General features: G+C 40.6%; 1 long non-coding RNA gene across 1 annotated transcript; it reads right to left on the reverse strand.

Moving 5' to 3' along the window:
* Positions 1-12,133: 12,133 nt before the first annotated feature.
* Positions 12,134-25,201, reverse strand: LOC123586755. The gene is made up of 3 exons (XR_006706927.1): positions 25,118-25,201; positions 13,499-13,586; positions 12,134-12,241 (listed from the first exon to the last, which is right to left on the reverse strand). It is a non-coding gene; the product is annotated as an uncharacterized LOC123586755 (long non-coding RNA).
* Positions 25,202-25,696: the final 495 nt, after the last annotated feature.

The following is a 25,696-nucleotide window of genomic DNA, read 5'->3' on the forward strand; positions in this document are numbered from 1 at the left end:
GACGACAGCCTTCCCCAGTGTCTCCACAGGGTTGTTGTGAGGACCAAGGGCAAGGACCATGACTGTCTTTCCCATCCTGGACACAAAAGCATGTTGGAGAGTGTCTGGCATATAATATGCACCCAGTCCATATATTTTGAGTAAAAATTCAGTGGAAATACCTCTCCCACATTCTACATATACCCAGGATGCATTTTAAGTCCTTGTGAAAATTACAAATTAGTAGTATTTCAGCAGAACGGCACAAATTCTCCTGGGCAGGTCCAGGAATAATAAAGGAACAATGTAATCACTACTCTTTTCAGCTTCATTAAGTAGGGAATTGGAGGTAAAACTGAGAAGCCAGACAACACTTGGGAATTTGATACATGTCTTTTAAAGAACTTAAAAAGAACAATTACGCAGACAGGGTTCCGCAGTTAAAATGCATCTTAATTGAATCAGGCTGGAAAGAGAAGCCTGAATTAGATTTAAAGGGAAAGTTTGAGGGATTCTTCATAATTAGGTAAGTTAATTCAAAACATTCACAGTCTGATAGTTTCATCCACTCCTGGGCTGGATTGAGAGGAAAGGAAACACACGAGGAGGAAGTACCTCTATAAGACCTAGGCTGGGTATTTGGATCTCCTTTCCTTGATGAATGTGGATCTGAAGCAGTGGAGGAACATCGTGCCTCACACTGGAGACTGGGAGATGCCAAATGTAAGGAGGATTAACAAGGGCTGCTTTCCAAACACAAAACCAACCAAAAGACCTAAAGTGCTATCAACAAACCTAAATAAAGCCTGAAATGAAGCAGTAAGTTCTGTTATCTGGCCTCACCTACAACGAACACAGATGTTTCTAGATGTTCACGCTCCTCTAGAAATCACCAGCAGGTACTACCACACGCTGGTGAAGAAGAGAGTGTGATGTGGGATTCCCCAGAATGGAAGCCATCTTGACCCTTCACTGTGTTTACACAAGACGGCGAGAAAATGGTTGAGTGCTTCCTGGGCCTGTATCTTTGTGAGATGCCGGAAGGTTCAGAAATCAATATGACTACTTTATTCCATTGTGTGCATTTGACTCTCTTCCCCCAAGGCTTCTTGAAATGAAATCAAGTGTAACTGACTTCGTAAGGGTTGGCACACGAACCGAGATGAGTCGCAAACAGCCCTCCGTTCCTGTGGAGGTGTACAGTCGTGTGGAGATACGACACATGACACATGACACCAGAATGTAAAGCTTCCCAGGCAAGAGTAGGACGAGGCTCCTGAACGAAGTAAAGTTGGTAAAGAGATGATGTGCCCTCAAGGAAATGGGACATGATTGGGTAATCCCTTTTCACCGGACTGTAAAGTTAAATAGCATTTCAGTAGTAAGCAAAACAAAGGGAAGAGACCTGTAGCTAGACACATTGGCACGAAAACTCTTGGACAGAGATAGGTATACATATCTGAGGGACATTTTAGCCAGCGCAGAGATTATATTTGATTATGTGACCACGGCCATTGCACACAACTATCTCAACTATGATAAATTCTCCCATATAATTTATCCATATCATTTGATAAATTCTTCCATATAGTCTATCGTGTATTATTGTTATATTAGGATATATTACAATTATTATATAGTACAAGTATATGTTGCCATATATTATGTATATAATAATATATAATATGTAATTACATTACACACTATATATGATATATTTATAACACTTTAGTTATATAATACATAATATATTATATTATTATAGCGATTTTATTCTTTTACATATGACAATATTAAAACTTAGGCCAGTGAGCCAAAAATGGCAAAGCCAAACCTGCAAGTTTTCTACTTCCAAATCTGATAATTTTCGCCATTCTACAAACCAATGAGAAAGAGGCAATAATGAAAGAAAGGGGCATAATAGTAATTACAACCACATGATGTAACATCTTTAACGTTCCTCTAAAGAGTTTAGAATGTGACATTCAGTTAGTTAATAATCATTATTTCACTATTACTTCAATATTTTGAGCAGGGACTATTAGCTTCAATTTTGTTGCAAGTCTATTTGCAAAGATAACTTTGCATCAGATATTCTTTGTATCCAAGCGATTATTGGTCACACAACCTTTAACAGACTTCAAACCACTCCCTTCCTTCCTCCCCGCTTCCTTCACAAGCCTCAGAAAAGGAAACCCTGATATGTGTTGTGGTGAACAGCCTCCAAGGTGGCCCTTGATCATCCCTGTGTTGGTGACCTTGTAAAATATCTTCCCTCCTTGCCTAAGGGCTGGAATTGTTGACTTACTTCTAACAAACAGAATATAGCTGAACTAACAGGACACCATTTCTGATTAGGTTTTAAAGACAGTGGCTTGTTAAGCACCTTCTTTCACTCTTAAAGATCTCTTTCTTTGGAAGAAGCCGGTTTCCATGCCATTTGGGAATCTGTAGAGGCGCCCTTATGGTGAGAGATCAAGGTCCGCAAACAGACATATAAGTGAGCTTAGAAGTGAATGTTCTTTGGGGTGTGTGGGTGGCTCAGTCAGTTAAGAGTCTGACTTTGGCCCAGGTCATGATCTCACGGTTTGTGAGTTTAAGTCAGGCTCTGTCCTGACAGCTCGGAGCCTGGAGCCTGCTTCAGATTCTGTGTATCCCTCTCTCTATGCCCCTCCCCGCTCAGACTCTGTCTGTCTGTCTCTCTCTCTCAAAAATAAATAAACATTAAAAATTAAAAAAAAAAGTGGATGTTCTTCACTAAATCAAGATTTCAAATGAGACCACAGCCTTACTTGACAGCTTGACTAAAATCTCATGAAAGACTTTGAGCCAGAGGCACTCGATTAAGTTATGCCCAGAGTCTTGACTCATGTTACATGTGAAATCATCAATACTTGTTGTTTGAAGCTGATAAGTTTTGGGTCAATTTGTTACATGGCAATAAATAACTAATGCAAATTTTGAAGGCTGAATCTTCAAGAACATATAAGTTGACCATCCTAATATGGTGTTTTTAGTGGCCAAAATTTGATTTGTTTGTGTGTTTTTCCTAAAAGAAATATAGTGTCTTATGAAAAGAGTAAGATTCAGCATGGTTAGGGTAGGACTCAGAGATCTTTATTTCCAAAGGGATGAATGGATGATTCTAAAACACATCAAAGCTTGAAATCCATAGACTTTATGGACATTCTGTAGCCTTTGGGACAGTGAGAGCTAGGTTCAATCCTGGTTTCAATCCTCTATATCCTATACTGGCCATATGATATAGAGCATGTTACTTAAGTACTCTGAGCCTCATTCCCCAAATATATAAATGAGAAGAACTCTCTTGGCTTTTCAAAGTTATAGAAAAGATCATTTAAGACTAACAAAGGTAAACATTCTAGTGTCTGGCACATAATAATGATTCAACAAAATTACATTTTCTCCCTGGCTAGTGGAGTTTAACCTCAAATCAAGACCACATATGTTTCTTTGCTTGCTTGCTTTCTTTCTTTCTTTCTATTTATTTATTTACTTACTTATTTGAGAGAGAGAGAGAGAGAGAGAGAGAGAACAAGCAGGGGAGAGGTAGCAGAAGAGGGAGAGAGAATCTTAAGCAAGCTCTATGCCCAGCACGAAGCCCAACACAGGGCTCGATCTAACAACCCTGAGGTCATGACCTGAGCCAAAATCAAGAGTTAGATGCTTAACCAACTGAACTACCCAGCCACTCCGAGACCATATAGGTTTGATGATAATTTTACTGTGTCTCCTTGACTGAGCAAAGGATACCCAGATACCTGGTAAAGCTTTATTTCTGAGTGTGTCTGTGAGGGTGATTCCAGAAGAGATGAACATTTGAACTGATGAATGGAGTGAAGCAGACAATCCTCAATGTAGGTGGGCATCTTCCAATCCTTTGAGGGTCCAAATAGAAGTAAAACAAGGAGGAAGGGAAAATCTACTCTCCACTCTCTCTTTACCTGAACTGAGACATCCATCTTCTTCTGCCCTTGGCATTGACAGCAGCAATTCTGATTCTTCTACCTGCTGACTCATATCAGGATGTCAACCATCAGCCCCAATTCTTAGGCTTTCAGACCCAGCCTGAATTATACCACTGGCTTTCCTGGTTTTCCAGCTTGCAGATGGAAGATGGTGGGACTTCTTGGCCTTCATAACTGTGTGAGCCAACACTTATCTATCTATCTATCTATCTATCTATCCATGTATCTATCTATCTATCTGTCTATCTGTCATCTCCTATTGGTTCTGTTTCTTTAGAGAACTCTGGCTAATACAATATGTTAAGACTCACAAGGGCAATACCACTAGAGTGGAAAGCTTGGGGCAATGTAAGGTTAGTGTTGTCTCCCTCAAAGACTGAAAAACTATCTCCTAGTATTTTTCTCTTTTAGGTCAAAAAGTATAGAGGAATTGAAAAAATAAGATTGAGCCAACAGTAGCCACCTAACCTCTCAATCCTCAGAAAGAATGTTATTACTGATAATAAGAAAGCATTTTTTCCAGCTAAGTAGATGTTGATAGAGTTGCAAGATTTACACACACACACACACACACACACACACACACACAGAACCACATATGGCCCTAAAACCAAACTAGAGAGTGAATGTGTTGCATTGCCCAAAGATGTGTGTTTTTTCCTTTAGATACACAGAAGCTACTGGCCTAGTAAGCTGTCTGCATGCATTTATCACCCTGGAACCAGGGCACCAACAAGTTCTAACAGACGTTGTGGAATTACAGTCAAACAAAGACATATGTCACCTGATAGCTCCCATACCACATTGCACAGAGCACCCAGAGCAAAAGCCCTTTGTCCTTGTATCTCACAGCTGGCAGTCTCTTCCTCCCTGCTCAGCCCTCAGGGATCCTTCCTGCCAGCTCACTGCCCTGTTTTGTTCCTGCCTCCTTCCTGTTACTTCATTCTCCTTGCTGCAGTTAACTAATTCCACTCGGGTGCCATGCGACCTTTGGTTTTCCTCCACTTGGGAGCATGCAAGTGATAAGTGGATATTGAAGACAAAAGATGCCAGCGTGGTGGGGGAAGGCGGGAATTTGGCTAAATCTCAAGTCTAGTTCATAAACTAGCTGAAAGACTTGCCTATGTTCTTGCCTGTTCTCTACTTTTTACTTAGTGAATGATCTTGAGCGTGTCTCTTAACCTCTTGAAGTTTCCAAATTCATGAGATGATCCAGAAGATTAAAAGAGAATGCCTATGTAAAACACTGGTCCATGGTAAGAACTTTCTAAATGTTAACTCTTACTATGGTTGCATTTTTTATTATATTTATTTTTATATGTAAATCAAATTTCTACTATATTCCCATGATACTGAGGTAATCAGAGGAGGTCATCTATGTATTGTAGATATGACAGAGCCGGACACATTGTAGAAGCTCAATAAATGTTTTGATTTTCTATTTCCTTCTTTTTCTTTCCTTTATCTTCTGAAATCTTCCACGAGGTAGGAAAATATGTCAATGATAAAAGAATAGAAGTGTCTGGTTGAGGAAACCTATGAGCTCCCTCAAAGAATTCCAAAAAGACATTGGTGACCCTAGCAACCCTAACACAGTCTTCAAATTTTTCAGAAGGACCTATTCTTGTTGACATTTTATGAGTCCCAGTTTCCTTGACATAAAAGAATATTATACATTTTTTTTTTCCTGAGCACAAGAAGAAAAGAAAAAAACAAAATAAAAAACAGGATGGGTTCCTGGTGGCTCAGTCAGTTAAACGTCTGACTCTTGGTTTTGGCTCAGGTCATGATCTCATGGTTTTGTGGGTTCAAGCCCCATGTTGGGCTCTGTGTTGATAGTGCAGAGCCTGCTTGGGATTCTCTCTCTCCCTCTCTCTATCCCTTCCCCACTCACACTGTCTCTGTCTCTCTCAAAATAAATAAATACACTTTAAAAATTTTTAAATAAAAAAAAACAGGAAATAGAATTTGCTCAGTTTCTCATATCCCAATCTTATTTGGAACAAAGTGTGCTGAGGTTATATATTCACTCAACAAATCTTATTGCATAAAGACTACCGCTTATCCACCAAAGATTTGCATTTCCGTTCCACCATGTAGAGGTGTTTGCTGGGACATAGCTGCTTAGCCAGGTACTATAATTGTTAACTCCCATTGTAGGGAGGAAGGTGTAATTGAGTCTGGCCAATAGCAGGAGAAATTTATATCACTTCCTGGCTTGATCCCACTCAACATCCTCCAAGATAATCCCCTATTTTCCCACTTCCTCATTCGATGAATGGTGAAAATCGGTGTAATCTTGAAAATCAAACTTTTAAGATGTCCTATCCTCCAGTGGTGCTGCCATCACCACCGTCACCAATCAAAGTACCCATTCGCATGAATCAGTAATGGGCCCATGACCAAATCTGGTCTTAATGAGTGACATACTTTGGAATTTGCTAGAAATGTTGAGAAAGGCACTTTCTTTCTTGTCTAGCTATTCAGCCATAGAATGCTGAGTGAGATCTGTTTATGGCCATCTTTCTAGTACATTAGATCAGCTTTCCCAAGAACAAAGCCAACACCTAAAAAAATCAGGGCTGAGAGATGAACAGAGACAGTCACTCCATAATGGATTTTTCAGTTATAATCCATTTTCTCCCTTTAAAACAGTCTGAGGGGCGCCTGGGTGGCGCAGTCGGTTAAGCGTCCGACTTCAGCCAGGTCACAATCTCGCGGTCCGTGAGTTCGAGCCCCGCGTCAGAGCCTGGAGCCTGTTTCCGATTCTGTGTCTCCCTCTCTCTCTGCCCCTCCCCCGTTCATGCTCTGTCTCTCTCTGTCCCAAAAATAAATAAAAAATTGAAAAAAAATGAAAAAAAAATTTATAAAAAAAAAAAACAACCAGTCTGAATTATTTCACATGCAACCTGGGAAATTTTGCCAAATATAGTCTCACCTAACTATATGTTTATTCACAAGTCTACTGCAATATCTTTTCTTATAATATATCAGAGTTACAGCATAGCCAAGTGGGAAGAACACAGTTTTTTTTTTTTTTTCCTCTGTCATTTAATGGCTGTATTACCATGGATAAATTGGCTAATGTCCCTAAGCACAAGTGTCCTATTAGTAAATGTATGGACGCAAATATATTGATGTACAGAGTTCCTGGGACGAAGCATTGAGAATGCTGGATTCAAGTGCAGACATGGTAGGATGAGTTAACGCCATAACAGAGATGACCTTCTTGCATCTTATTTGCAAACAGTGAATAAAAGAAATTCTTTAAAGAGTTAAATAAATAAGTGAAGGCAAAATCCAAAAGGGCAAGGGAGAATACCCAGATGCCCTAAGCCAGTGCTACAAGCTGATGAGCTGAACTTTAAGTCTTCTGAGCTTGAAATGTACGTGAAATGGAAGTGCTAAGGGCTGGATGTGGAGACATTAACCCCACGGAAGGAAGATGTGTTACTTGGCTGAGAAATCCAGAGATTTTAAAATGTAATTTGCATACAAATTCCCTATCTGGGAAAAATGGAATGTTTAAGTGAAGGAGGGACCAGAGAAACACTGTTTACCAGGCAATGGAAGAGGGAATGAAGTTTGTCTCCAGCCCGACCTCTGGTTGGGGATAAAGAAATAAGGAAGGTCACTCATGAGAAATTGTCAAGAACCCAAACTTGCATGGAATGATAGTTTTACTCTGTCTGAATTCCTCAGTATCTTTAAACCAATATATTACAAAATTAACTTATCTCAGACCTCAAACACCCCTGGGACTTCCAGGGGAAGGTTAAGTCAAAATCTTTCCAAGGTAACATTTCCAAAATCTAAGGTTTTCCCATGAACACCCACAATACAAAATCCCTTAGGAGAATATTACCTCTGATACCTGTATTTGGATACCAGCTTTCTTTTAATATAAGCAAGACAGATACTAATTAAGTGAATGTAGAAAGCATTAATATGGATAAAGGTGACCTTTATAAATGATAAAATGAATAATTCACCAGAAAGATATTATAATCCTGGACCTATGAGTCCTTAAAAACATAGATGCTAGAAGTAAAAGCAAAAATGACATTCAATTAATTAAGGAATACTCAATGAAAGATTTTAACACATCCTTGTAGAAAATTATAAATCAAGCAGACAAGGGCCACCTGGGTGGCTCAGTCAGTTAAGTGTTAGACTTCAGTTCAGGTCATGATCTCGCAGTTCATGGGTTCGAGCCCTGTGTCAGGCTCTGTGCTGACAGTTCAGAGCCAGGAACCTGCTTCAGATTCTGTGTCTCCCTCTCTCTCTATGCCCCTCCCCTGCTTGCGCTCTGTCTCTCTCTCTCTCTCAAAAATAAATAAAAATTTAAAAAACATTTAAATAAATACATAAATAAAGCAGACAAAAAATACTAAGGATATAGAAAAAAATGGCAATGTATTCTGTAAAACCATTTCTGTAAAAGATTTGCAGGCCATATACAATCTGTATAATGTATTCTCTCTCTGTCCCGCTATCTTTCTCCTTTTCTTTCATATACAAAACCACCTAAAGATGTAAAGAACATTCTGAACTCACAGGCCACACAAAACAAGACTGAGCTGTGGGCTGGGTTTGGCCGGTGGGCCATTTGCCAACCCTCGATCTAGAAGGTAAGAATGCAAGTAACAGGCTTAATCTAATGGACGTTTCTTAAATCCCACACTAAACAAGAGAAGTGTTCTAATTGTTACCATCCATTCATTCTTTTTGAGCAAATATGAAAAATTTATAACGCTTGATCACATTATAATCTCTAAAGCAAGTCTCAATCAATATAAATAAGAGCCAATCTCATAAAAACACAATCTCATACCACAATGCAATATTAGAAATTAATATAAAAGAAAGTCCAAATGTGCAAGCATTTAAACATCGGAAAACAAAATTTCTAATGTCCGACAAAGCCTGTATGAGCAGGACATCTGAGAGTGGTGATGAGTGCCAATGGCTCAGATGGCAGCACACGTCCTGTCACCTGCATGGTCCTTTGTTAACCAGCCTCCTTGGGCTGCTTGCTCTCAGGAGGGCGGATAGTTGGGGCAATGGTTCTCTAAGTGGCTGAATTCTGCAACACAGTCTTATTTCCATCAGTGGTTCTTAACCTTAACTTTGTGAGATGCTTTTTTTTTATATATAACATGTCAAGTGCACCCTTAATAATCAAGAAATAATGGGTGGTATAAATGATTTGGTATAGATGATACAAAAATGACATTGTGTTTAAGCTTAATTTAGAGCAAAATGGATCTTAAAAAACCCTAATTTTCTAAGTTCTGGGTTGATAAAGTAGTCATAATAGAAACTTCACATTATTTCAAATTGAGTGAACATGTAAACACTACTTTAAAAATGAAAGCGTGCAGACTTAACTGTGTATATTGGAATGGAAGTAAGATCAAAATACAGAAATTAGTGAATTACATTAATAATGTCTTATCGAGAATATTAAAAGTTTTTCTTTAAAGCCAGATACCGGCACACAATGCTTACCCTCAGGGTACTGGCAATGCCTGTCAGCAGTAAGACCAGAAACAGGAAGAAGAAATCATCTAAGGACCAAAAAGGAAAAAGTCAAATTGGCATTGTGATACATTGACAACCAATATGACAATACATAGAAAATGACAATCTTTAAATTATTAGAATTAAGAAGATCAAGTTTCCTAGAGATAGGGTCACAATAAAGTACCAATAATGTTCTAAACACCAGGAATAATTGATTGAAGTAAAGTATCCTTGTGAACAGAGTAGGCATACAAAAAGATCTAAATTATTAAAATAGATTTCATGCTTTGAAAGAAGACAGTCAATATTGTAAAGGTGTTGAGACTGCTTCCAATTTGTCTTTAATCAAAACCAGTGTGGTTTTGGGTGACGTTATAACAAGTTAATACATAAATGCAGAAAGATGCAAATTCAAGAACAGCCACATCAAATTGTAAGATGGAGTGAAAGAGAAGGAAACTCAGTTTATTGAAACTTAAATACATTATAAAGATATAGAAATTAAAAACAGTAGGAGACTGGAGTAGGGATAGAAAACACACACGTGCACACACACAGACACACACACACACACACAATGAGAAACATGATAAAGAACCATAATAAAAAGTGTGTGTGCATGTGTGTCTTTTTGAGACATATTTGATATATGACAAAACAAAGATGACATTGCAATGGTGAAGAGACTATTTGTCATCTATACATCAAAAAATAAGCTAGATCCTTATCTAATATTAAACTCATATACACATATCACATATGCATGGATTTGGACAAGGATTGGGGTATAGATACAGACATGATGTAGCTATATACATAGATAGCAGGTGGAAGAAAACCAATATAGAAGAAACGAATTTTAGGCATTAAAATTCCTTTTAGTCAACAGTATTTGGTAGAATTTATGATATAAAGACAAAAAGATAAAATTTAAAATATAGTTTGATAAAGTTGCATTAATTAAAATTAAGCAATTATGTGTGACAAAAATCTTATTTAAGTAAGCAAAATTAAAATACAATTCATAGTATGAGAGTAGATAATGCATGTAAATACACATACATAGATATATCAGACCAGTGTATAGAATATACGAAGAAATCCTACAGATCAAAATTCTCAAAGTAAACAACCCACTACAAATAAGGAAAGAATAAGCCAGCAATTGATGAATGAATAGAGTTACAATACTAGAAAAATTAGAATATTAAAAATATTAGGAGAAAATAAAAAATGAGAAGATTCTTAACTTTGCTAATAGTTAAAAAATGTCAATTAACCCAGCTTGGATATATCACTTCTCAACTAATGGGAAAATTTTCAAGATTTAATAATGAAAGTATTGACTGTGATGTAGGAAAACAGAAACACTAATATTCTGCAATGCTAGTGTAAATTGGTAGAACAACTTTGGGTTATGTTTTAATGAAAGCTAATCAAGTTCAACCCAGCAGTTTTCTTTTAAAGGAAATAAACCGGAAATAAAACTGTCACACAAGTATACGGGAGACATCTCAGGTATCTGCTATGGTCACATGGGGAGATTCTAGATAAACAGCTGGCTTAAGAAGAAAAACCTAAGCTTATGGCTGGGTTCAGTAGAGAAATGCAAGTTCAAAATACAGAGCAGTATCCCAACCACCTCAATCAGAGATGGTCTTGGAGATAAAGATAATGATGTGGGAATGTCCTCCGAATGGGCAGAACTTCAAGGGGTACGTGTGGTCAACCAATGTGTATAGACAAAGAAGTAGCTCCGAATTAGAATAAATAAGGAGTCAGGGGCAGTAGTGAATGGTCTGGCTACCTGTTCATGGGCTTCAAGAGGAAAAGATTGGAATTCTGATGATGAGGAAATCGGGGATGGATGTATAGGAGGAATAATAAAATGTGAAGTTCTTAGTCTCACCCACTATGTCCATCAGAGAGCATTCACCAAGAGAAAAGCTCCAGCCGAGTAACAAAAGGGCTCAGCCAGCTGATATCAGCTAGCCTCTGTCATTGGCTACCCAAAAGTCGTCGCGGCAGGCACATGGATGGGGTGTCCTCAGTGGCACAGATGAACACTATTCATGAGTCCAATAACAAAGGTTCACTCACTGAGATTGGGCTATTCCTGCTACCCAATATGAAAACTATGAGCAGGAGAAACAAATGCTAAGGTCTAAATAAGACCAATTTTTTTTAATGTTTATTTATTTATTTGGTGGTGGGGGGGGGGGAGCAGAGAGCGAGGAAGACACAGGATCTGAAGCAGGCTTTGCACTGAGCAGCGAGCCTGATGTGAGGCTTGAACTCACGAACCATGAGATCATCTGAGACCTGAGCCAAAACCGAGTCAGACTCTTAATTGACTGAGCCACCCAGGTGCCCCTAAATAGACCAATTTCTTAAATAGACCCTGAAAACTCTTGGTGACAACTGGACACACTGAGGGACCCCTCCCATCCTGAAAGAACCAGCAGTTTGTTCACACAGTAATAGAGCCATACTCCAGAAGCAGACTTGCTTTCCTTCCCTAACCATAGATAGGGTCTTAAGCAGCATGACTCCTCAATTGATTATGGAGCATCTGATCCACGCTTAAAAGGTCCCATATAATATCCTGTGGACCCAGGCAATCTACCTTGCATAAAAGATGCTGGGAGAGAGGGTCAAATGATTATGGGATCCTCTGGCTGCACCATACCACGCCATCTGGAAACGTCTGGCTTGATAGAATGTTGAACCGGCCTGCTGATGCAAAACTGAGAACAAGTTTGGAGATAATACTTTAGGAGCATAGATTCAGTCTATGGTTTGAACCAAAATCGTGGCACGCTATTCCCAGGAGGAGGGATATGGGCTCAGGGAATCTAGAAAGAGTACACAGCACTCACAGTGACCCACAGAGGAACTTTGTGCTTCCCTGCCATGCAGGTATGGCTTTTTCAAGTTAGATGTCCTGGTCCCCAAACGTATGTGGAGAAGGATGTCTAGCAGATGAGGGGTGGACCACATTTTATATGGAGAGGTGCTATCTAATCCCTTTTCAAATGGAAAATTTGAATTATTGTACATATGTCTGAATATGATTAAGTATTCTACAATGTGACATTTTTGGCTGCATCAAATTCTAGAAGCCAACAATCATACTATATTTCTCTGATTTTGATACTTATCTTAATTGCGTTTCCCTTCTCTGTATGGAACAAATCAAAAAGTTCTCCTACAGAGGAGCGCAAGCAGGAATCTGAGGAGGTACACCCACTAAAACTTTACCTCAATCCAAGTTGTAGAGTATTGTTAACAATTTAGAGATGAGACATGCAAGACAGAGTAAACCCATTATACTGTTTATACATCTGACTTGGAACTTTCCTGACTTATAAATTTAAATATCACCTGCTATTATTGAATTTGCTTCCTTTGGTCCCATGAGTCTGGCCCCAGGAAAGGTGGGCTAGAGCAGGTGGGACCTTTCCAAAGACAGTCTCTGGTGGCCCATTTTCACCTCTTAATTATTAGGTATAAAAGCCACTGCACAGTATGAAAAAAAGTAATCAAATGTATGTAATTCTGTTTCCAATTTATGCCTGTCACCAATTATGATTGTGCCTAATCGCCTATTCCAACCACCAAGTCCTAACAGGAGGAGAATGACAGCATCTGTCTAAGAGTAGACATGACTGGGTTGTCCATGGATGATGCAGACAAACCCTGAGAAGGTACAGAATGGCAGTTTGCACATTATCAAGGAACAACTACTAGGACTTTAAAAATATATGCAACCTGTGACTTTTCATATTTGTGTTTCTATTCTTGTTTTGCTTCTCTGACCCAAAACACATAATTAGCATGCCCGGGTCAATGACCATGATCATGGCACTAATGACAGTGAAAAAGAATGTTCTCAGGGAGCCTTCAGGGAGCACAGAGGTTCCTCTTCTTCCAGGTCCAGCCTCCTCCTTGAGGCATCACAGGCCAGTGCAGGGGGAGCAGGCTTCCCTGCAGAGCTGACTCACGGTTGGCTTGGCCATCTGAAATGTAGACAGCATGTACGTGTCTTCTAGAAAGAATCTCTGAAGGTGATATGGCAATCACGTGCACCACCTAGGAAAATGGAGAATATAGAGATCATGGGCAAACTTTACGGCAAAGTCCTAAATATCCTGTGGTCCCAAAGACATTAGCACAAATCTTAAATATGCTCCTAATAGCGATGCAGTGTGGATAAATTGCTTCACCTTTTTTTTTTTTAAGTTTATTTATTCTGAGAGAGACAGAGAGACCAGGAGCAGGGGAAGGGCAGATAGAAAGAAAGAGAGAGGGAATCACAAGCAGGCTCTGCACGGTCAGCACAGAGCCCAACTCGGGACTCGAATTCATGAAACTTTGAGATCGTCAGCTGAGCTGAAATCAAGAATTGGACGCCGAACTGACTGAGCCCGCTGGGTGCCCCTTGGTTTAATTTTCTTAATCTTCATTTTCCTCTTTGATATATGGGAAATAGGACACCTATCTCTCTGTGTATCTGCGAGGGTGACATAGGGAAACTTCTATCAAGCATGTACAGGTGTATAAGACGGTTTGCGTGTTAGATTTGTCAGAGCTTTAAATCGGTAGGTTCGGTCATGTTCATAGAACAAGAAAAAGCACTTTAAAAATATTTCTTACCGTCCTCCTTATAGCTTTGTGAGGCCGTGATTTTACTCATTATACCTATTAAGAAACTAAAGGCTAAAGAAACATTGTGACCGGACCGTCACATCCCTGGTGACGTGGTGAAACTTGGTCTATCTTCTGAGTCCCAGGCAGAGAGTGGCCGCATCCTCACTGGGCCAGCCCCCGGCCCACCGAGAGACTGCTTGCCTGTGCAGTGTAAACCGGGGCGTGACGAATACCAGCAGCACTGGCTCAATTGTGTCCAGTTGTTTCTTACTTGGGATGTTTGAAAGGTAAGAAGAGTTCAAAGTATGCACTGAACCCGGGCTACGGGATGAACTACATTCTGCTCAATAAAATACCAGCCAACTTGTGACTTACGGAGACGGTCAACAGATATTTACCAGTACCTTCGAAATACCACTTCAGCATATATTGAGTGTGAATGCTGTCCATATATACACAGTAAATGTTTATGTAATGAGTACTTGTCTATGGAGGCTTCAACAAATTTAGGTCAAGTCTTTGTTATTGAAAAGTAATGTGTGAGAATTACCTAAATGTGGGCCACGCACTATTTACCTTTCTCCTCCTGGACAGCTGACTGCGCTCTTTGATAAAGGCAGAAACTACATAATGCCAACACCAATATAATGTTTATTTATAGCATGCATCAATTGGGTCTAGCATTGAATAAAATGCTAGTGTTTTGAGGGTGCATTTAGTCTACATAGGTCTTTAATTATTTTTGTCCCCCATAGCTATTCTGAAAATGATAAAATTCAACAAGTGTGGCTCCCCTTGAATGCCAGCACATTACAATAGCCTCGGTGAAATGTAATAGAGCTGTAGTGGGAGGAGTTTAATTACCCTCCCTGGGATTTCACGAATAAAAAAATCATTTTCCTGGCTGACTACTGCCCGGAATGCTCATCCAATAACTACTGTACGTTGTCATTTTGTTGATTTCCTATCTGCTGCTTTCAAATATCGTTTCTCCTCCCACCTCGTCTTCCACGTCCAGCCTTCCCGTCCTGCCCAACTGTAGCAGATAGAATATAAAGTCACACAGAATCACAAAATGAGTTCTTCCCTGGGATCTGCTTTTCAATCAATGCATGTCAACTCCATGGGAGTTAAATTGAAAACATATGAAGAATAAAATCGCATTGTTCTTGCTCTCCTCTTTTTGTAGCGAATGCATATTTTGCTATAAAAAGTCAAAGATATATATGAGGAAATGGGAATAATCTCTAAATTATATCCTGAGTATCATTTCTATGAAAAAATACAGGTAGGGTTAGATATTACAAAGAAGTGCATTTTTTTATGGATACTATAAAAATATACACTGAAAATATGAGAACAAGGAAAAATATGCATTTGTACATATGTAGGTACATAGAACATGTCAATCATTCAATAAATGAGGTGCTTCTGTGTTAGACAGGAGCTAGGCGCAGGATGTGGAGGTGAATAGACACCATCCTGGCTCTCCAGGAGCTCACTTTTAGGAAGGCAGATAGACCCACAATTGGCAGGGACTAGATTTTTTAAGCTATTTTGAGTGTTATTCCAGAGTACAAATACACTGGGGCACTGCATGAGACAGAGTTTCTTTGCCCGAGTCTCTTAGCGGTCTTAGACCAGTTTGTGTGACTAGTCTGAGGTCAAACAACTAATCAGTGGAAAAACCTTCCCACATTCTGCAACCGTCAAATGGGAGGGTGGGAAAAACAGTCGTGTCTCAAGGGGGATCATTTGCAAGATGCTTGGGGGGAATCATTAAAATGTTAAGAAGAATCAGACAATAACCATCCTTTATTTATGTATGTATGTATTTATTTATTTATTTATTTATTTATTTATTTATTTATTTTTTGTGGACAAGGGGAAACCAATGAATGTAATTTATTTAGACTTTCCAAAAGGCTCCGCGCTAACGGCTATTTTTATTTGTTTATTTTTATTTTTTTTCAATATATGAAATTTATTGTCAAATTGGTTTCCATACAACACCCAGTGCTCATCCCAAAAGGTGCCCTCCTCAATACCCATCACCCACCCTCCCCTCTCTCCCACCCCCCATCAACCCTCAGTTTGTTCTCAGTTTTTAAGAGTCTCTTATGCTTTGGCTCTCTCCCACTCTAACCTCTTTTTTTTTTCCTTCCCCTCCCCCATGGGTTTCTGTTAAGTTTCTCAGGATCCACATAAGAGTGAAAACATATGGTATCTTTCTCTGTATGGCTTATTTCACTTAGCATCACACTCTCCAGTTCCATCCACGTTGCTACAAAGGGCCATATTTCGTTCTTTCTCATTGCCATGTAGGACTCCATTGTGTATATAAACCACAGTTTCTTTATCCATTCATCAGTTGATGGACATTTAGGCTCTTTCCATAATTTGGCTATTGTTGAGAGTGCTGCTATAAACATTGGGGTACAAGTGCCCCTATGCATCAGTACTCCTGTATCCCTTGGGTAAATTCCTAGCAGTGCTATTGCTGGGTCATAGGGTAGGTTTATTTTTAATTTTCTGAGGAACTTCCACACTGTTTTCCAGAGTGGCTGCACCAATTTGCATTCCCACCAACGGTGCAAGAGGGTTCCCATTTCTCCACATCCTCTCCAGCATCTATAGTCTCCTGATTAGTTCATTTTAGCCACTCTGACTGGCGTGAGGTGATATCTGAGTGTGGTTTTGATTTGTATTTCCCTGATGAGGAGCGACGTTGAGCATCTTTTCATGTGCCTGTTGGCCATCCGGATGTCTTCTTTAGAGAAGTGTCTATTCATGTTTTCTGCCCATTTCCTCGCTGGGTTATTTGTTTTTCGGGTGTCGAGTTTGGTGAGCTCTTTATAGATTTTAGATACTAGCCCTTTGTCCGATATGTCATTTGCAAATATCTTTTCCCAATCCGTTGGTTGCCTTTTAGTTTTGTTGGTTGTTTCCTTTGCTGTGCAGAAGCTTTTTACCTTCATAAGGTCCCAGTAATTCATTTTTGCTTTTAATTCCCTTGCCTTTGGGGATGTGTCGAGTAAGAGATTGCTACGGCTGAGGTCAGAGAGGTCTTTTCCTGCTTTCTCCTCTAGGGTTTTGATGGTTTCCTGTCTCGCATTCAGGTCCTTTATCCATTTTGAGTTTATTTTTGTGAATGGTGTGAGAAAGTGGTCTAGTTTCAACCTTCTGCATGTTGCTGTCCAGTTCTCCCAGCACCATTTGTGAAAGAGACTGTCTTTTTTCCATTAATAACCATCCTTTAAAGAAGAGATGAGCCTTATGTGTGTAAACAATCCCAGGAAAGAATTGGAGAGCAGTTTTTATTTCTCTTAGACTTCTCCTTCTTGGGTTTCTTCTTCTGCTCAACAATGCAAATAACCAGCCAATACACACGCATGCGCTTCTCATCACACAGCTATCCCCAGGAATGAGGAACTGTGACATAATACAGTTTCCCTACAGTCATGTTGGAGAACGATCTCTATGTGTGGAGGAAGGGTAGTGTCAGAGGCAGCTTGAGAAAAACCCCTCAGAGAGAAAGGGAAGAGCGTTAAGGCACGAGCTTGGGGCAGCTGTTATGTGTGGGGGTGTCACGGGGACTGACGTTGAGTGGGTTGTTCTAGAAAAGAGAAAATCTTTACGGAACTGAAGCTAATCCCTTAATCCCTTCCATTTGTACATCAATTTACAGTGCTCTGAGCTCTTTTCCAACCCTTATCACATTTAATCTTCACAAATGCCAGGAAGGAACACAGGACAGGGATTAATCAGTCCTTTGAATGTAAAAAGGGGAGAAAGCGAGGTGGCCAAGGTCACAAAGACAAGGAGGGGTGGACTGGCTGAAACTTGTTTTTTGTTTTTTTTTTTATTTTATTTTAGTCAGAGCCCTTGTATTTTTTCCACTATTTTTAAGGCCAGAGGTCGATATTAATTTGGGCCAAGGGAAAAAAATAAGTAAACAAATGACAGTCTTATGATTTGTGCCAAGCTGTCATAGCAAGTTAAAAATTGGCTCCTCCTAATATCCTGCCCGGTCTCCTACACTCAGTCCGAAGAAGTTACAGTGTGGTTCAAAGACCTCTGCCAGCCCCAAATTGTGTGTTTCCACTCCAGAGTGAGATGAGGGGCTTGTGTGTGAATGTAGTCAACTGTCCCAGAGCTCGCTGTTTCGGGTGACATGTTTTTCTTTTCTTTTTTTTTTTTTTTTTAATTCTTTCAACGTTTATTTATTTTTGGGACAGAGAGAGACAGAGCATGAACGGGGGAGGGGCAGAGAGAGAGGGAGACACAGAATCGGAAACGGGCTCCAGGCTCTGAGCCATCAGCCCAGAGCCCGTCGCGGGGCTCAAACTCACGGACCGCGAGATCGTGACCTGGCTGAAGTCGGACGCTTAACCGACTGTGCCACTCAGGCGCCCCGGGTGACATGTTTTTCATAGCAAGGTTTTGTCGGTTAAGGGTGGTGCACTGCCGTTCATGCTTGCACAAATGCTCCTGCCCATCACAACCCTTCACCAGCAGTTGGAAGACAAACTCTTTGGAGGCTCATGGCTCACGACTAATAAAATGAAGGAAACCAAATTAATGAAACTCCTAGTGTGGGATTTCAGAGTAGCCTTTCTCCATGGTAACCACTTGAGTGCCCAGTGGAGAACTCTTTGAAATGGGGAGCTTCCTGACGCCCACAGCCTCCCCATCTTCCTGCCTTCTCAAGCGGAATAAACACTCATTTCTCCAACCACATGCTTTTGAGCCCTTTCTTCTTGGCAGCTGTAGACGATAGGCTCATGAGGTCTAGAGACCCGGCAAAAAGCATTTATAGGAGAAAAAGCTAAGGGTTATGACAGAGGTATGAGCAGGGGGCTCTGCAAAGACCAATCAGGGTCCCCTACCCCAGAGTAAGTAAGGGAAGGTCTTCAAGAAAGATGCCAGAGAGGAAGTGATAACTGTACAGAGCCCAATGGGTGCCAGAAATGTGCCAGGTAGAGAGTGGAGAACAGTTAATATCCCAGAGAAGAAATAGTTCTTGAGAAATCATAAAGGAGAGAACTTTCAGAAACACAACCATGTTATTATTCAGCAGGGAGAGAGGCATAGCGTATGTGGGAGGAGCCTGGCCATCAAGGATCATAAAGGACATTTTTTTTTTTTGCCAAAGTTAAGAGGCTTAGTTTTTATCCTGTGGGCAGTGGTAAGCCATTGAAGGCATTTATGCGGAGACAGGAAGAATAAGGTCAAAATTTCTAAAGAATATCACTCTGGAAACAGGATAGTTGGAGGCTGTTATTGGAGGCGAGGAAATGTGAGCTGACAGATTTTTTGCAGCAACCCGGGAGGGCAGGGCTGGCCGAGGCAGTGGAGATTTGGAAAAGCAAATGGGCATTTTTGCAAGGTTGAGCTTGCTAACTAATGATAACATTGAGGTGGAGGGTGTGAGAGAGACAGAAGGAGAGATCCAGGGTAATAGAATTCTCGGTTTGTACAGAATGCTGACCAAAGTGCTGGTTCCCAACCCAACACATATTTCTCTCCAGAGCAAAGCAGGTTGCATGTGAAAGTCAGAACCCGCCTGCCTCTATCCCTTGACCTCTGCCCAGCACAAGCCAAGTTCTACATAGTCATCAAATTGTGCCAGGGCTATAGCCTTTCACTCAAGACACGCTGTAGGTTGTTTACAACCTACTCAGCTGTAGCTCGGGGTCTGGAGCAGCTTCCTGGCCCTTGTTACGTCTCATACTCCTCCTCTCACCCTGCTCTCTCAGGTCTGAGGGTTCCTTCTCTTCTCCCTGCCTGCTGGTTCTGCCTCTCCTTGGTGACCCTGAGTGGGGTAACCTACCTCTTCTCCCTGCTTTGAATGGCCTTGAATGGGCTACTTAGCCTAGCCAGCCCTCAGGATCCAGGCACACCCCATTCCAGCCCCCCAGCCAGTCTCCCAGTTTTAACTGAGTGGCTCTGACCGGAGGTCTGCTCAGTTTTAATGGTCCAAATGGCCTTGCTTTTGCTACGTCCTCCCTGAAGACTGTAGGATGGCTATTTCTCTTTGAGACTACATAGCTCAGAGGAAGGGTTTCAAAGACCGATCTGCCTACCTGTCCCAGCACACTCTGCCATTTCCCAATGCACTGAGTGGGTGAAGGGAGATGGATGGATGGATGGCTCACATTGTATATCTACACCCCATGGATGAGGCACCAGAAGAGGGGAATAATAGAGCGGGAGAGAGCCAAAGCATAAGAGACTCTTAAAAACTGAGAACAAACTGAGGGTTGACGGTGGGTGGGAGGGAGGGGAAGGTGGGTAATGGGTATTGAGGAGGGCATCTTTTGGGATGAGCACTGGGTGTTGTATGGAAACCGATTTGACAATAAATTTCATATATTAAAAAAAAATAAAGCCAATTGGATCTTCAAGTTTAAAAATGAGGCACCAGAAGAGGGGAATAATAACGTCTGGATTGCATTTTGTCTCATTGAATCCTCACCACACAAGTGGTTTGTTCAACATGGAACAGACATGTATTGTATCCGTTCTATGTAGCAGGTGCTCTAGAAAGATATGGAGAATCGAAGGCAGAAAAGGAGGAAATTTCCCTCTGTCTGTGAAGACAAGGTTGTATTGGAAGAGAGAGGGATGTGAGCACACACAAAAAAAATTGGTGAGGGGGCGCCTGGGTAGCTCAGTCGGTTAAGCCTCCGACTTCGGCTCAGGTCATGATCTCACAGTCCGTGAGTTCGAGACCCGCGTCGGACTCTGTGCTGACCGCTCAGAGCCTGGAGCTTGTTTCAGATTCTGTGTCTCCCTCTCTCGCTGGCCCTCCCCTGTTCATGCTCTGTCTCTCTCTGTCTCAAAAATAAATAAACGTTAAAAAACAAAAAAAAAAAAAAAAGAAAAAAAAATTGGTGAGTGATAAGTTCTATGAAGAGAATAAAGCAGCAGAAAAAGACAGAGGGAAGGAGACACTAGTTTGGGGTGGATGGTTAAGGAAGGCCTCTCTGAACCGGTGGCCTCTGAGCTGAGATAAGAATGTAAGAAGGAGTCATCCCTGCTTTCTGAGAAGGCTGGCAGGAAAAACATTTTAGCCAGAGGGAACAGCTGATACAGACACTCCAAGGCAAGGGTTGGCGGAGCTAAATGCAAGGATCCCACAGCAAATTTGCCTTGGACATCCTCGTAGAACCTAAAGCTTGTTTCCAAAATTCTGTTCTGGAAGAACATTAGCGCTTCTTAATTTCCCAGTAGGTACTTCTTTTTGTTCTTTGGGGAAACATTTTGGCACGTGAGAAAGAATAGAGACTTGGGGGAAGACATAATTAGGTTTGAATATCAATTCCATCTCTCTGAATTTCCATCAGCTTAGTGAAAGTATTTAAAATCTCTCGGACTCAGTTTACTCACTGGTGTATTAAGAATGGGAAGCCTGACTTTGCACAGTTGGAGACAGATCCAAACGAGATAATGCGTTTATTAACACTCAGTCAATTTCCTGAAATGAAATGTACACTTAATACATTGTAGTTCTTCCCCGTCCTCATTAAAGGAGCTCAAAACTATTATAAACAAGGACATTATTAGCGCTATTATTAAGTACATAAGCCTCCTGCTCCCATTTAAGGGAATTCTTTTTATTAGCATAATACAATATGAACAGAAATTTAAGCATCCCAACTTATTTGTAAGTTCTGCTAAATATATTTAATGTGAAAATTTTAAAATACATCTCAGTGTGTGAGTAGCCTTTAAGATACACCCATTTCAATGGGTCTTGAGGATTAACCATGGCAACAAACAAAAGAAAAAAAAAAACCATCAAGGTTCTTCCAAGGCAAATTGGCCAAGTTAGCATCCCATTTCATTGATCTAAAGAAATAATTATTCAAAGGGGCACATGCACCCCAATGTTTACAGCAGTGCTATCAATAATAGTTAAATTATGGAAAGAATCCAAATGTCCATCAACTGTTGAATGGATAAACAAGATACACACACACACACACACACACACACACACACACACGTATACATGCACACACACACATACACAATGGATGTAATGGATATACTGCTTGGCGATGAAAAAGAATGAAATGTTGCCATTTTCAACAATGTAGATGGAACTAGAGTGTGTTATGCTAAGCAAAATAACTCAGAGAAAGACTAATATCACAATTTCACTCATATGTGGAATTTGAGAAACTCAACAGATGAACATAGGGGAAGGGAAGGAAAAATAAGATAAAAATAGAGAGGGAGGCAAACCATAAAAGACTCTTAAATACAGAGAATAAACTGAGGGTTGCTGGAGGGGATTCGGGTTGGGGGATGGGCTAAATGGGTGATGGGCATTAAGGAGGGCACTTGTTGGGATGAGCCCTGGGTTTTATATGTTAAGAGGTGAATCACTGGGTTCTACTACTCCTGAAGCCAAGAGTCCACTGTGTGTTAACTAACTTAAATTTAAATTACAAAAAGTAAAGAAACAATTAAAAGGACTTCCAGTTTAGGAATGATTACTCTATCCCTTGAGTTTCATGTGTTAAACCTTTAATTCCTAAAATAATCTGAAAGTTAGGTGTTTTTTTGGACCTCTGCCATCGTCAATGACAGAATCTCAATTTTAACTCACAAAAGACATGATTTTGTGAAACACTGACTGTGAAGTACAAGGTTGGGAGCACAGGCAGGCAGGGCTGGACTCAGAAGTTCAAATGAGGTTTTGAATTTTGTTTTAAACTTTTGCTTTCCCTTTCGATATTCCTGCCTTTGATCCGCTTGTGGTGGCTTTGTCATTAGGCAAGCTCTTCCCAGTAGAAGAAACATCATTGCTGGAGTCCCAAGATCCTATGACTCATGATCCAAAATTAAAGAAATTTTTCTTTGCCAGTGTCCACAGACCAACCTCGGGGAGGACACTCATTGCCCCTGCTTGGAGCCAGTGACTTTGTTTTCACACTTTCTCATGATCAAGGTGATGAGCTCAAATGCCCATCCTGTAATGGTGTCAAGGATGGTGTTTAAGGACAGCTCTATCAGGACCAAATGGATATGGGAGGAGTGTTGTCAAAGGAAGGATGTTAAGTAGACATACATTCTATTCTAGATTGCACTCTCAATTTACAATAAGAAAACTGAGGATATAGGAATCAAACCACAAACACAATCTTGCCCAAATCACATCTGATCAATGGCAGAACAAAGATTCAAAACAACGACCAGTCCTGAAGTCTGAGATCTTTCTAGTACATCACCTGTTTTTCTAACCTTCCATTAATGAAAGCAAAGGCACCTCCAATAAATACTTCAACAAGGAGAACTAGGTTATTATATTCCATCTGCAAAGTCCAATTTCTAAGGGATTGTTCATGCATCGTTTCCTCTCTGTTTTGGCCTATTTGTGCTATATGTATATTAGGTTATTTTAACATGTGGCTTCTTTGTGCTATTTCATACTTTTTTCCAATGCAATCTACTAAACAATGAACTTATCAAAAAAAGAACAGTTAATTGGAATGGACTCAGGCCACGCACAGCTGAACTCCGTAAGTCTTGGATTTTGACCAGTACTTATTTTCCACGCAAATCCACGGGGCCACACAGAATGCCAAAGAAAAATGAAGGAGACACATTGTGATGGTTTCCAAATTATGCTCAACATAGCCATGGACTTCCCAGGTTCCTCAGGGGCCGAGGCAGAGAGGCACAGAGCTGGCATGGCTCAAGCATCTCCCACGCCCATGCAGCTTTGTGTGCACCATTGAAAATACAAGGGCCACTGCTTTAATAGAAAAATGTGCAGCCTCACTCACAGGTCTGATGGTAGAGCATGGCCATAGTACCTGATGGTGGTGGTGGCTTTGGCATGTTGCCTGTTAAGGGGCAGACTTGGCCTTTCCCTTCTAAGGTATTGGATTTCAAAATGCTCCCCACAAGTGAATACAAGTACCTCAGAGTCTCGTTATGCACACAGGCATAGGCCAAGTGGTCAGGACTCCAGAAGAAGGAACTCAAGTTTTTCTTTAAATTTCCCAGAATCAGCAGAAAAACAAAGTAGTAAACTTGTTGGCTTTGCTCTCTGGGCTCAAAAAATGGACTTCAGGCTCAGCCATCGGGGGCACTAGCCCCACTGAACCCCATCAATCCTCAACAGGTGACTGGTAATTTTTAGCTCATCACTTTTCTTTGTAGAACTGTGTGGCTTCTGCCTTTGTCAGAGAGAAGTCTTCCCATACCTACAGGGAGAAAAATCCCCCAAACCTTAAAATAATGATTTCTGACAATTCTTGGCCATTTAATACTCATTGTTATTTTTGGTATTTTTACTCCTTGCATTAGTATTTTTTTTTTACCATAACACATCGAACTGGAGATTGTTATGTATCTCTTGCTTATCTCTTCCAGTAGTATATGAATATGTCTCTGCACTCAGCAAAATTTGTTGGGAAGTGATTTTAAACCACATCCTGTGTAACACACCAGACTTGTTAATTGAATAACTACCCTTACACTAGGTGATGACAATACAGTGGGGGTGGGGGGAGGAGGGTGGAATCACAAATACAAAATGATGCACAAGGGTGGAAATGCATTCAGGGAGAGGCATGCCCAAGGAAATGAACAAGTACAGGGAAGATGCTCATGGCCAGCCCAAAGGAGAGGAAGGGCTGGAGCACCCTTTCACAAAAAAAAGACCCCTGTGCTTCCTTTTTATCAGTTCTTCCTTTTATTTCATAAAGAAGTGGCTAGAATCAGTCTACAAACATTTGTTTAAACAATACCAGCTACCAACTCAGGGCAAGTGCCTTTAGACACCACTGGATAATGATTTAAGTACGAAGTAACTATGGTACCATTAGGAGGTCTTATGAGGATTTGACATTCATGGTGTCTGATGTTCAGAGATGGTGTCTGATCTCAGCTGACCTCACACTCCCTTCTTTACCTTTGAGAGTGTTGTTCAAGACATGTTTAGAACCACATACCTTTTTCTCTTAAGCATGCTATCTACCTCCCCATAAAGGCACCTCTTTCCAATACAGGCATATTTCAATGGGAAAGAAAAAGAGATGTGAACCAATGTGACTTTAGGAATTCCCAGGCTCAAGGAATCCATTGGCTTTGTGACCTCCAGAGTTGGTGGTTCCAGAGAAGGAACCATATATAAAGGTGTCCCCAGAGGTGTTTTGCTCTCACCTTCAAAACAATAAGATAAGTTTGTTTATTTGTTTGTTCTTTTTTTCCCAGAATAAGAGATGTGAAGCCCAGAGTTCTGGTATGGGTGCATTGGGTGCTGAGGTTTAAACCATTGCTTTGGGTGTCAGCAAAAGCAAAGTTCACCCTCTGGTTCTGTCAATCACTATGTGAACTCGGTCACACTATTCCACCTTTCTGATCCTCAGTTTCCTCATCCTTAAAATGGATACTGTGGTGGAATCTACTTCATAGCGTGAGCATTAAACCTGAGTGTGAGGCGAGGGGAGCTTTTGCCATTATATATACTTTTTAAATATATAAATGTTCACCTCAATTCCAGAAATTTACCCTGAGAGCAAGTTAAGTGT

This window comes from Leopardus geoffroyi, chromosome C3 (assembly GCF_018350155.1).
Source record: "Leopardus geoffroyi isolate Oge1 chromosome C3, O.geoffroyi_Oge1_pat1.0, whole genome shotgun sequence".
In the NCBI taxonomy this organism is placed as follows: Eukaryota; Metazoa; Chordata; class Mammalia; order Carnivora; family Felidae; genus Leopardus; species Leopardus geoffroyi.